The sequence below is a fragment of the Hipposideros armiger genome, unplaced genomic scaffold, assembly GCF_001890085.2.
Source record: "Hipposideros armiger isolate ML-2016 unplaced genomic scaffold, ASM189008v1 scaffold_613, whole genome shotgun sequence".
Classification (NCBI taxonomy): Eukaryota; Metazoa; Chordata; class Mammalia; order Chiroptera; family Hipposideridae; genus Hipposideros; species Hipposideros armiger.
Window position 1 is genome coordinate 724,769 of NW_017731963.1, and position 12,381 is coordinate 737,149.

The 12,381-nt window shown below is 44.8% G+C and overlaps 1 protein-coding gene across 1 annotated transcript in view; it reads right to left on the bottom strand.

The window, feature by feature from the left end:
- The window catches only part of VSTM2L (V-set and transmembrane domain containing 2 like), a 50,867-nt gene that overhangs the window by 6,257 nt on the left and 32,229 nt on the right, over positions 1-12,381 (bottom strand). The gene's annotated exons all lie outside the window — the stretch shown is intronic.

Here is a 12,381-nt window from a genome sequence, read left to right on the forward strand (position 1 = left end):
GAGCGAGCTGGAGGTTAAAGATGTCGGTCTGACTCTTGTAGCAGACAGTGCTGCCTGCCCAGCCCATATTCCTCAGGTCTTAATCACTCCCGTGTGCTCCAGCCACCTTCCAGCTGCCTCCTATTTGCATCTCTCTGCCTGAGGACTTTCTGCAGTAAGGAGGGCCTCCTGTCTCCATACCTGGCAGTCCTGGCAAATTAACACTCTTGGAGCAGCCCTCAGCCAATGACTGATAGAAGCTGATGTATAAAAACCCCAGCTCCCCCAGCCTTGGGCAGGATGACTGTGAGCTGCAGTGCTTTACACGGGCTCCCAGAGGTCCCTGGTGGGATGGAGCCCTACTTGTCACAGGGCTCACTTGCCTGACCACACACCCTTTCCCTATCTCACTTCCCCACTCTCCTGCTGGTGCTTCCTGGGATCACCTCCCAGTAAACTCCTTACCCTTAAAGTTTTGTCCCAGCATCTGCTTCCGGAGGAACCCAGACGCAAACATTCTGTAGACATAAGAAACGTCCAAACCTGTAGAGAACTTTAGTGAGTTTATTTGAGACAAACTGACAATTGCTGGGAAGCAAAAACGGATTATGCAAATGCTCCAGAGGATGGTAGGTTTGCAACTTATTTTATACATTATAGTCAAAGGAGGAAGGTTCCATGAAATCCATTGATGGTAGATTAAGGGGGTGGGAGAAAGCAAAGCAGGGAAATCTCTGAGATTGGGTAAAGTAAAATGGAGAGACAGATACTTCTTTTACATTGGGGGGTACAAGATAGTTAGTAATGAACATTGTACAGCACACACACAGGTGGTATTCGGGGAACAAGGTAACAATGAAGGGTTTCTGTAGTCTCTCGTGCTCTGATGCTGTACGTTGTGCCCTGAGGGGGTCTGGTAAAAGGGATCACTCTGACATTCCAAGGGTATGTTATCTTAGATGCAAAAAAAGACACTAGACAGGCTCACTTAACGTCAAGACTGACTTTTGTCAAAGAAGCTCCAGTCCAAGGATGTGACTACCAACCATGACCTGCTTTCAATTAGGAATTTTTATGTTCAGACCACCCTATGTGGTTCATTTCGGTCTCTGAGTTTTGTAGGGCCTGCCAAGCTGGCCTCTCCTGAGTTTGCCAGGTTTAGTATGTGGCCCCCTTTGTCATGCACAATCTGTTAAATAAGACACAGTTACGTTTCCAGCCCCCTCCAATCCTGGTGACCTTTACCTGAACCCCTTCTTTCTCATTTGCTTCTCTTGCAGAGTGTAGGGCCGGTGGACCACGGTGCTTCAGCTGGACTCTGCCTGGCAAAGTGTAGACCGGCCCCATCACCTACCTTTTTTTCTTGGTACTTGTACCTCTTGGTACAATCTGAGATGCCTTTCCTCTGGAGCAGTGCTGTCCAATAGAACTCTCTTCCAAGATGGCCGTGTTCTATATCTGTGCTATCCAGTATGGTAGCCACTAGCCACAGGTGTATGTTGAGCACTTGAAATGTAGCTAATATAACTGGGGAACTGAATATTTTATTTTATTAACTTATAATGTTTTTTTTAATTTTTTTTTTTTTGTTATCTTCAATCTAGTTGTGGAGGGTGCAGCTCAGTGTCTCATGCGGGGATCAAACCAGCAACCTTGGTGTTATGAGCACTGCGCTCTAACCACCTGAGCTAACCAGCCGCCCCTATTTTATTAACTTAAATTGAAAATAGATACACATGGCTGGTGGCTACCGTATTAGATACACGGCTCTGGGACATGCCCAACCCCCTGTAGGCTGCTAAGTTTCTTAAAGACCAAGACTGGTGGACTGTGGGGAGGGCAGCTGAGTGGACACAGCTCTTTGCACCCAGCCATCAGGCCCACCAGAGCTTGCTCAGGTAGATCACCCAGAAGGCAGCCATTCGGGTCCCAGGGAGGTCTGCAGTGTGGTCCAGTCTACAGATCCCATCACTGACTTTCCCTGCATTGAATGTGCGGTGTTTCAGCTGCTCCCCACCCCTGTAGCTGGAGCCTTGAGGGAGGAGCTGGGTGGGACGGCTGATCTGGGTGGTGCTGAGTGAGTCAATGGCTTTCTTTTGGTTAGTGGATTGAAAGGTTCTTCCTGGAGTTGAGGAATAAACATGTTTTCCAACCACTATCGTATATTGAGCTCAAAGTGCCTAGCATTTAAGACAAAGTCAGGCTAAAGGTAGGGCCTGCTAGAAGTAATCCAACATCTATTCCCCTCTCCTAAATAAACAAACCCTGTCATTTATGTAGGCACACACAGCTGGTCAGAATAAAAGTCACATTTTCCTGTCACCTTTAGCCCCATGTGGCCATGTGACTAGGCTCTGGCCCACGATAGGTAAATAGAAATAATCTTCAACTTCAAGCTCTTATCCTTAAAGAGATATCCCTCCTCTCTCTTTCTCTCCTTCCTGCTGGCTCAAATGCAGACCCAGTGGTGGGCGGTAGAGTCACCATCTTGAGCTGTAAAGAGAAGCCTGGCTGAAGAGGGGTGAGATCTCCTAGTCGTGGCATAGAAATGCCAACCAGTTCCAAACCAGGGTCTTGTGAAATTTAGGGAAGGAGAAACCAGGGCTCCGAAAAACTTCCTTTGGTTAAGTAAGATGCAGTGGGTCCAAACTTTGACCCCAACCCTTATCGGCTGTTCATGTCTGTCAGAGAAAAATCTTTATTCATTGATTCATTTATTGAGTGTGTGCCGGGAGCCAAGACCTGTGCTAGGCACTGGGGATGCAAGAGTACAGGACACTTAGCATCTGAGCCTTCATCATCATCATCCCTGGCATTTCTATAGCTCAGTGTATATTCTAAAGTGTCGCCTCCAGTCAAGATGACACTGAGTTCATGTTTTTTAAAAAAACCTCCTCCTCAGCTAGAACTCTAGATGGGAATGTGAAATGGTTCAGTGACTTGGAGAAACAGTTTGGGGAAGTTTCTTATAGTTAAACATACACTTATTGTACCACCTAGGAATCCTACTCTCAGATATTTATAAAAAAAAAAAATATATATATATATATATATGTCCACGCAAAGACTTGTGTATGAATGTTCAGGGCAGAATTGTATATAATAGCTTCAAATTAGAAACAACTCACGTGTTCATCAATGGAGATAAACAAATGATGATGTGCCCATACAACAAAATACTACTGAACAGTAAAAAGGAATGAAGTATTGGCATACATGACATGGGTAAGTCTCAGAATCACCATGTTTGGTGCGAGAAGCCAAACACAAAGGAATATATACTGTCTGGTTCAATTTCTATGAAAAGGCAAAACTAATCTGCAGAAAGCAGGTCAGTGCTTACGTGGAGCTGGGGTTTTGGGGAGGGGACTGATAACAAAAGGACACAAGGGAAGTTTGGAGGGTGATGACAGTATTCTTTTCTTGATTATAATAGTGATTAATTTATATGTATCAAAACACATTGAATTATACACTTAAAATTAGTGCTTTTATTGTACATAAATCATACCTCAGTAAAACTGACATAAGAAAAATTAACCACACTGTTTAGAAATTAGTGGGAAAATAAACCTCTGTTCATACACTGTAAGAATAGATCAATTATATATTTTTAAAATATATATAAAAATATTTTACAAATATAATAAACTTCTCTTTGGAACAGAAAGGGGACAGAAAAACAAAGTAAATGGAGGCTGAAGCTTCAAACCTAACAGGCTCTGGGTCTGGAAATAGGCAGAAGTGACCAGGAATTGAAGTCCAGTAAGTGGGGACCAAAAGGGTTATTTGAGAACTGGAAGCCTAATGTCAGACTCACACTGCTTGAAGCCGTACCTTAGGTAACAGGGGAACAGATGTAGGTCTGGCCATTGGGACCTGAATCAAACCACCTTTGCTTACTAACTGCATCTGTGACATCTCTGATATCACCAAAATCTAGGAATCCTGAGCTACCAAGAGGAAGCCTGGTTTGGGTCTAGGGTCCTGAGGGTCTGAGTTCAGACAAATGCAGAGAAAGAAAAGGGATGGAAAAATTAATCTACAACATAATCCTGCAAACCAAAATTCTAAAGCACGTGAAGGAAACCGACTCTAAGAGCCAATAAACTCAACTCTTTAACAGATGAATTCACTTGTGAGAAGTGCAAATAATAGAGCAATCTGGAAATGACTTTAAAATAAGTTTAAGACCCTAATAAAGGTAAAGAAAGGAATGCCTTGTAAAAAGAAAGAGTCATGACATAAAAACAGATACAATTAGCTGTTGATGTGAAAAAGAAACTATTAGAAATCCTAAAAATGAGAAGTACCATTCCTAAAGTGAGTTCAAATAGGATAAACTCTATATTAGACACAGTTGAAGAGACAATTAGTGACTTGAAAGATGTTCCTGAGTAATTCACCTAGAAAGCAGCACAGAGAGATAAAGAAATGGAAAATATAAAAGAGCAGTTAAGGGGCCGGCTGAGTGGCTCAGTTGGTCAAGAGCTCGCTCAAGAGTTTGAGCTCTGAGCAACAGCGGTTCGAGTCAGCCCGAGCTGAGCAGCTGTGAGCTGCCAACAGGTGGCGGGATGGCTCAGCTAAAAAAATAAATAAATAAAATAAAAAATAAAAGAGCAGTTAAGACATGGTGAGCAGACTGAATGATTGCAACATATACAAGTATGTAATAGAAATTCCAGGATAGAATAAAGGGTGTAAAATATCTACTGTACAATATCCAGATGGTTGCTGAGAATATTTCAGAACCAAAAAGAAAATGAAAATGCATATCATGCTAAACAGGGTGGTTAAAAAAATAAATCTCAACGAGAAACTGTCATGATAGAGCAGAATGTCAAAGATAAAGAGAAAAATCTTAAGAGTTACAAGAAAATAAAGACAAATTGCCTACAAAGGAATGCCAGTTGAGCGGACAGCAGATTTCTCATGAATAGCAATGGATGACAGAGACAGAGAAGTAATATCCTGAACATGCAAAGGGAAAAACATGATCAACCTACCTCAATACGCAGCTAGATGAACATTGAAAAAGAAGAGCAAATTACATATTAGATTTCCATAAATTAGGAGACTTTACCACTGTACCCTCACTGAATGGATCACTAAAGCATGTACTTCAGCAAAGTGAAAAGCGAAAGAAGGAAAATATTAAGTACAGAACCTGGTCAAATATGTTGGTAAATCTAATTAATTTCTGACCATGTAAATATGAATTTTTGTGATAAATAGTGGAACTAAAATTCTAGACAATCACAAGGAAGATGGGATGGGGGCAGTTCCATTGGTAGTGACCTTGTGTTAAAGGAGTTGTCTTTAAAGAGGAAAACAGAGATATTGAATAACTTTATACTGTTAGGAAAATACATAGTTTAGTAATTTAATATGAAAAAATTAAAATTAAACCAATAAAAGAAATGTGATTTACAGCCTTCAAATCAGAGGGGACGAAAAGGGACGGGGTGCTAAAAACACTCTCCATCAAAAGTCAAGAAACAAGAAAAAAAATTAAAGTAACAACACGTGCTTCCTCCACGCCCCCCGCCAAAAAGAAATCTCATGGTGGTAGAAAATACAGGGTCGGCCGAGTGGCTCGGTTGTATAACAGCGCAAGCTCTGAGCAACAGGGCCACCGGTTCGATTCCCACATGGGCCAGTAAGCTGTGGACGAGCTGAGCTGCTGCTGAGCTGTCAACAGGTGGCAGGATGGCTCAGCTGGTGAGAGCACATGCTCCTAACAACGTTGCCGGTTCGACTCCCATATGGGATGGTAGGCTACACCCACCCGCAACTAAGATTGAACATGACACCTTGAGCTGAGCGACCATAAGCTGCCGAAGTGCCCCTGGACTTGGAGCTGAGCTAGTTGCGCCCTCCACAACTAAGACTGAAGGACAACAACTTGGCTGTTTCCCTTCCCCAATTCCCCAAAACTGTTCCCCTTCCCTGATTCCCTAATAAAATCTTTGAAAAAAAAAAAAGAGAAAGAAAATACAACACACACACACACACACACACACACACACACACACACACAATGAGATGCTAGAAAATAAGTCCAAATATTGGGTCGTCGGGAAAGTCATGACGTGTTTTTCTGTTTTTCAATGCAAAAATGCGTCATGATTTCCTGACAACCAATAAATCAGTAATCACAATAAATGTAAATGGATTAAACTTACCTATTTAAGACAGAGACTATCAGATGAGATCTTTGTTAAATCAAAATCCAGCTATCACTGTGTATAAGCGATATACCTAACACACTGGTCCAGAAATGGTGTAGACAGTAAAACATATCCCAGCTGAATACTAACCAAAGGAAATTGGTCTAACAATGTTCATATCAGGCAAAACAGAACATAATGCAATAAGCACTGCTTGGGATAAAATCAATATAGTTCATTATGATAAAACCAAAAATCCAACCACGAAGGTGAAAACTCATGAACTTAAAGCCTTCCCTAGTATTTGGTTAGAGTACTTTTGCAGCTACACGTATTCAAGGATTTATCATTAATTAAATTGAATCTTCATGCAGGCCTAAGTGCCTTCATGTGGGAAAGGATAAGGCATGCAGACAAAGGAAGATTAAAAAATAAGGTTGCTTACTAAATTATTAACCATAACACTATGGGCTAAATCAACATAACTGCAACTAGAACAATAAAGGCCCAGCACACCCTAAATCACTTGGAGGTACATTTGTATATTAAATTAGAACATTTATGAAGCTATAGCCTACAAAATGGCCTTTATTAAAATGTGCCCACAGTTAACACTTTCAGATACCAAACTCCCGTGAGCCCAAAGGCAACTCAACAAGCCTGACCCCTTCTCTTTGGGGCCAGGAGTCAGGGCAGTGAAAGAGCTGAATTGTGGGTGAAGGAGATATCGGAGGCTCAAGAAACCTGGGGCATTTGACGAAAATCACATTTGATGACCTTGTAGACAAAAAAGAGAAATGAGCTGGATGAAGCACAATTAGGTAAATTTGTCTTGGGCCCCCAAAGGGCAGCTGATTAATAGATGCTGTTAAGCAGGAAAAGAGTTCTTAATTATAGAGTTCTATAACCTAGGCTCAAATCCTTTATTTACCAGCTGGGTGACCTTGGAAAGTGGTTTTTTTTTTAATTTCTTTATTTCTCTGGGCATCAGTCTCCCCAGAAATAGATAGCTGCCCATTTCAAGGGCTGTTATGATAATTAAATGAGATAACTCATTAAAGCACATGGCGCATAGTAAGCACTCAACAAGCAATGCTTCCCATTCTATAGAATAAGGGGAGAGAGTTTAGGAGCTATGTGTATGATACAGGTTTCAGAGTTTTGGCAACACAGAGTCCAACAGTATGAAAAAGCAGTTTGCAATTTCGGCTACAACCATAAGAGCATGCTGTTGCTATGGAAGGAAGTGACAGATAGTTCTACTCTGCTTAGCACTGATCAAACCCCATCTTGAGTAGTGGTTTCATTTTGGGAAGCCATGTTTTCATAGGGACCTAGACCAGTGGCTCTCAACCCGTGGTCCCCAAGACCAGCAGCATCAGCAGCATCTGGGAATCTGTTAGAAATGCAAATTATTGGGATTCCAGCCCTGCTGGCTCTAAAACTGTGGGGGTGGGACCCAGAAATGTGGCTTTTAACAAGTTAATGTTCACAAACATTAGCATGATTCTGATGATTGCTAAAGAACAAATGACCTAGAGAAACACACATGTTAAGAGGAGATAAAGGTCTCAAAACCACGCGTCTTTGAGTCCAGTTGAAGGACCTGAAGATGTCCAGCCTCAAGGAAAGAAGATCTGACCAATCAGATGGAAGGAGCTGGCTTGTTTCTCCATGTCACCTCAGTGACAGGACGAAGCATGGAAAACATGGGGAAACAAAGCTTGCAGAGCGGATCAGGAGATGATGCTCTTCACTGCAAGTAAAAGACAACTGATCCAACTGGCCTGAATCATAAGGGGTCTATCGTTTGATAACAGGATTGGTAGAACGTTTCCGTTTGGCTAATTCACCAGGTCAACCACCTTCTCAAACACCCAGGCTTTTCCCATGAGTCATTTCGGCATCTCAGTTGGGTCAGCTGCTCTCCTTATGGCTGTCCAATGGTGGGAGACATTCCCAGGTCTCTCGTGCTCAGATGCTAAAAAGCAGAGGAAGAAAGCATATCTTCCTGGTCTCCTTTTAAGAAGCCTTTTCCAGGAGGGATTCCAGTCTCTCCCCAGCAGATGTCCCCGGGCATCTCATTGTGAATTGGACACCACAGGTCACATGACACTTCCTCAACTAGTCCCCAGTTAGGATAATGAAATTGCTAGCATTGGCTTAGCCCCGGGGTTCATCCACCGCTTCTGCGCCATGGGCCCGTTTGGCAGTCTGGCAAACCCTGTGACCCCCTTCCCAGAATACTGTTTTTAACTATATAAAATAAAATGAGAAGATTACAAAACAAACCAATTATCTTGAAATATGGTTTTCACAATATGTTTTTTTCAAGCGTGATATAGGAATACACTTGCTTCGTTATTAGTGCATTAAATAACAAAATCTAGCGGCCGATCTAATAACAACCATAATTTTGAAGTAGTGATGAGTGTAAACAATGTTCTAGAATACCGGTAATAACTGTTTTGTGAGGGGAAAATATTTGTGCTTTCTATTGGTGCCAAATCACCAGTTACTACGAATGCTACTGTGGTTTGTTGCTTACATTCGTAATAGAAGGAAATGCTAATTTTCAGTTGGAGGTTAGTGAAAACAAAGAACTAGTGTTTTTTTTTTCCCCCATGCCAGTTTTCGAATCCCATGCGTTTCATCCGTCGATCCTTGGTCGGGGTGATGTGTAGACTTCCCGGTAAGATCCCCTAGCTTAGATTAATCAAGATTTGCACAACTGGGGCTGGGAGTGGGCACAGTTTGTTTGTTTTTTCTGAGACAAATGACCTTTTCAAAGGAGTGTGGTAGTTAAACTAAATCGGGACTACATCAAGCAAAAAAAAAAGTGTTAGTGGGAAGAAGGTGGGAGGAGCGTGGGGTGGGTGTGGCTCCAGGGTCTGCTCCATGTAGTCAGCGAGGGCTTCCTTCAGAAGGAGGAAAAGGTTGTGTCAAGGGGACGCAGACACCACACGGTGCTCATACCAGGATTCCTACTAGCCTTGACATTCTGTCTCATTTCCCCCCATTTTATTTACTTGTGTTGGTTTTCTTGAAATATTTATATGTGTATCAAGCGACAGATATACTGCTTGCCCTTTCTGTTCAGCCTACTGGGGTATTCCTTCTATCCCGCTTCTTAGAAGTGACCACAGCTCTCAACTTGGTGGGTATCTTTTCAGGCAACTCGCTGTGCACACGTGATATCCCAACAGCTCACACACTTTCTCAGGCAGAGAAACTTATTAGCAATGCAGAGTCCCAGGCCCTGCCCTCCCCCAGGCTGGCGAATGAGAACAGCCTCCATGCGCTAGGTGCTGAGTTCACAGTGTCCCCCCACTTAAACTCTGTGAGGAAACATTGAGGTTCAGGGAGGGGAGGTGGACCTATCGCCACATACCTCATAAGTGGCAGAGCTGAAATTTGAACCCGTGTCTATCAGATCCCAAAGTCCATGCTCTAAATGCCATACCTGTTGGCTTCCAGAGCTGCTCTACTTGAAGGTGACCAGAGTAAGGCGCTGAGCGTCATCCCAGGAATGTTTTCTTTATTTTTAAGGAGTGGGGTGGGCATATTCCTGGAACCTGGCTTGGGTGGTGCCCACCTGAGATGGACATTCACAGTGAAGTGTTTGGGTCCTTCATCAATAAGGCTTGAGTATCCTAAAGCATTCACAGGACACTCCAGAAGTATATTTGAAAGCCAGCAGTGGAAACACAGGAAACATTCGCATTAAAAGTAAAAGCAAGGCAAAGATGTCCTCTAGGAGTTCTATAATTTCACATTGTCTTGGAGATACTGGGGAACATATTTGTTAAATAAAAGCTGGCTGCTGGCTTGAGAGGGCCACAGGTCACAGACCATCCAGCCCTGGGATGCCTGGGTTCTGCAACAGGTCTAGAGACCCACCTGCATCATAGCCTGGTTTATTCGTGTCCTCCTCCATCCATTCCTCCATTCCTCCATCCTCCCTTCTCTGAACCTCAGTTTCCTCATCTGAAAACAGGATACGTGCCTCCTTTCAGGACTGCTGCGGTGATCAGCACAGGTCCTGAGACATATTTAGCACTCATCCGTCATCATTTCAACAGTTCCCAGTCCCTGCCTTGAGGGAGGTCTGCTCAGTCTGGCTGGCAGGGGAGCTCAGAGACGGGCAGTTAGCCCAGGCTCAGTGTGGGTAGTGCCTATGGTTTCTGCAGGCACACAGAGGAGGGGCCAGCTGGCCACGCTGGCTACGAGGGCTTGACCTGAGAGCCCGGAAATGAACACCCCCCAAGCAGGTTCTCAGCAGGACCGCGGTGGATAGACCCTCTACTGGGATGAGCCAAGGCGAGTCCAGAGCCCAGGGCCTGATGGGAAGGGTTGGGAAAGGGCTCCAGGCCTGGCTGAGTAGCATTCAACTGTGTGACCTTGGGCGAGCTGCTTAGCGTCTCTGAGAGTGCTTCTTCAATAGTAATAAGGGGATGGTGATACCTCAAGGGAGAAAATGAGGTCCCTAAAGTGCAGCGCCTCACTCGGACCTGGCAAATCCACCCCCTGAGGATCGCGTGCTCCTGTGCACCAGGAGACAAGGACTAGACTGCTCATGGCAGTGTGGGTGATAATAGTACTCAGATGAGAACACAAATTCTTATCAACACTAGAATGGATAAATAAGTTGGTAAGTCGAAGGATATCCATGCAATGGAATGTGATGCGGCAATGAAAATGGACAAATTACAGACACATGCGACACCATGGATGACCCTCTCAAATATATATATATATATAGTGGTGCATAAAAGAATAGAGATTCCATGCATATAAAGTCTGAAAAGATAGACTACATTGCTTAAGATGCCATACATATAGGCGTAAAACTGTAAAAAGAACATTAAGAATATGACGACCTTAAAAGTCAGGGTGTTGGTTACCTCTGAGAGGGAGGAATGGGGCTACGATCAGAAAGACACATGGCTGGACTTGGGGGTTCTGTGCTGGGGTGCTGTTTGGTCAGTGGTGGCTCACCCTTATTTGCATTATAATTTAGTCACAAAACAGTGTAAACATGCTTTAGGCACTCTTATGTACATGTGACTACCTCAGAATCTAAGAATAGTTCAAGTGCCTGGGGCTGGATAAAGGCTCGAGTCCCTCCGCGCGCTCCCTGTGCCCCCAGCAGCTCTTGTTCTCTGCTTGGAGGAATAGGATGATGCCTGCAGAGTGCGGCATGGGTGTGGGCTGGCCAAGCCCTCGCCCCCCTCCCCCTCCCCTGCCGCACTGCTTCCACACACAAATGCCCCAGAATGACACTGTCCCAGAGGGTTGTTTTTTTTTTAAACCGCTTTATTCAGGTTGTCTGGTAGTCACAGATTGGATCATGGGTACAGGGTTACCCACACACCCCTGGGCAAAGCCCTCGGCCTTTCCCACATCCCCTGCTCCATTGCTGAGGGGTGGCCAGAGGTTTGAGCCAGTTCTGAGGGGGCGTTTGGCCCAATAGAAATATTTACAAATCACCAGGGGCAGATGTCCCCCTGATCAGTAATTGTGAAGGGATTGATACTGGGGTCCCTTGGCTCCCAACAGCCCCAGGCCCTTGGGTGGGCTTGGCATAGACCCCAAGAGGGGGCTGGGATGTTGGGAGCTGGCAGAGGAGGGCTCCTGGGAGAGCCTCAAAGACCCTTAAAGGGGTCCTGCTGGTGCAAAACTCTGCATGGGGTCATGGGGTCAGAGGGGAAAGGCCCTCCTTCTAACTTGCTGTGTGAAGGGGCAGAGATTCCCGTCCCATGGCCTTCCCAGAGGCTGCGACAGGGGGATGTTTCTTAGGTATAAGGAGGCTGAACAAGAATGACCCGCCAGGAGGCAGTGGGGTGTCTCCCTGTCCTCCCAGGGCCCCTGTGAGTGACCCTGCTGATGGGCCACAGCCCGAGAGCAAGGTTCTCCTGAGGGCTTTCGCTCCATCTCTTCACCAGGGGAGAGGCCTAGCTCTGCTCAGAAGACTCAAGTCCAAATTCAGGGAGGGGTCACTGTCCGCATCCCCAGGTCCGAGGAGGGGATAACGGGAAGGAGGGAGAGTAAGGCTCGGAGGCCCTGGCTAGGGATAGGATTGGGGGACAAGCAAGCAAAGCGAAACACTGGACTCCACTGAAGCTGGTGACAAAAGGGGGCAGCCTGGCCCCAGCATGGTGTCCCCCCCCCACAATGTTCAGGGGTGGTTGTCCCCCTGGTGCCTGGGGCCAGCTCCTTTGAGCCAGGTCAC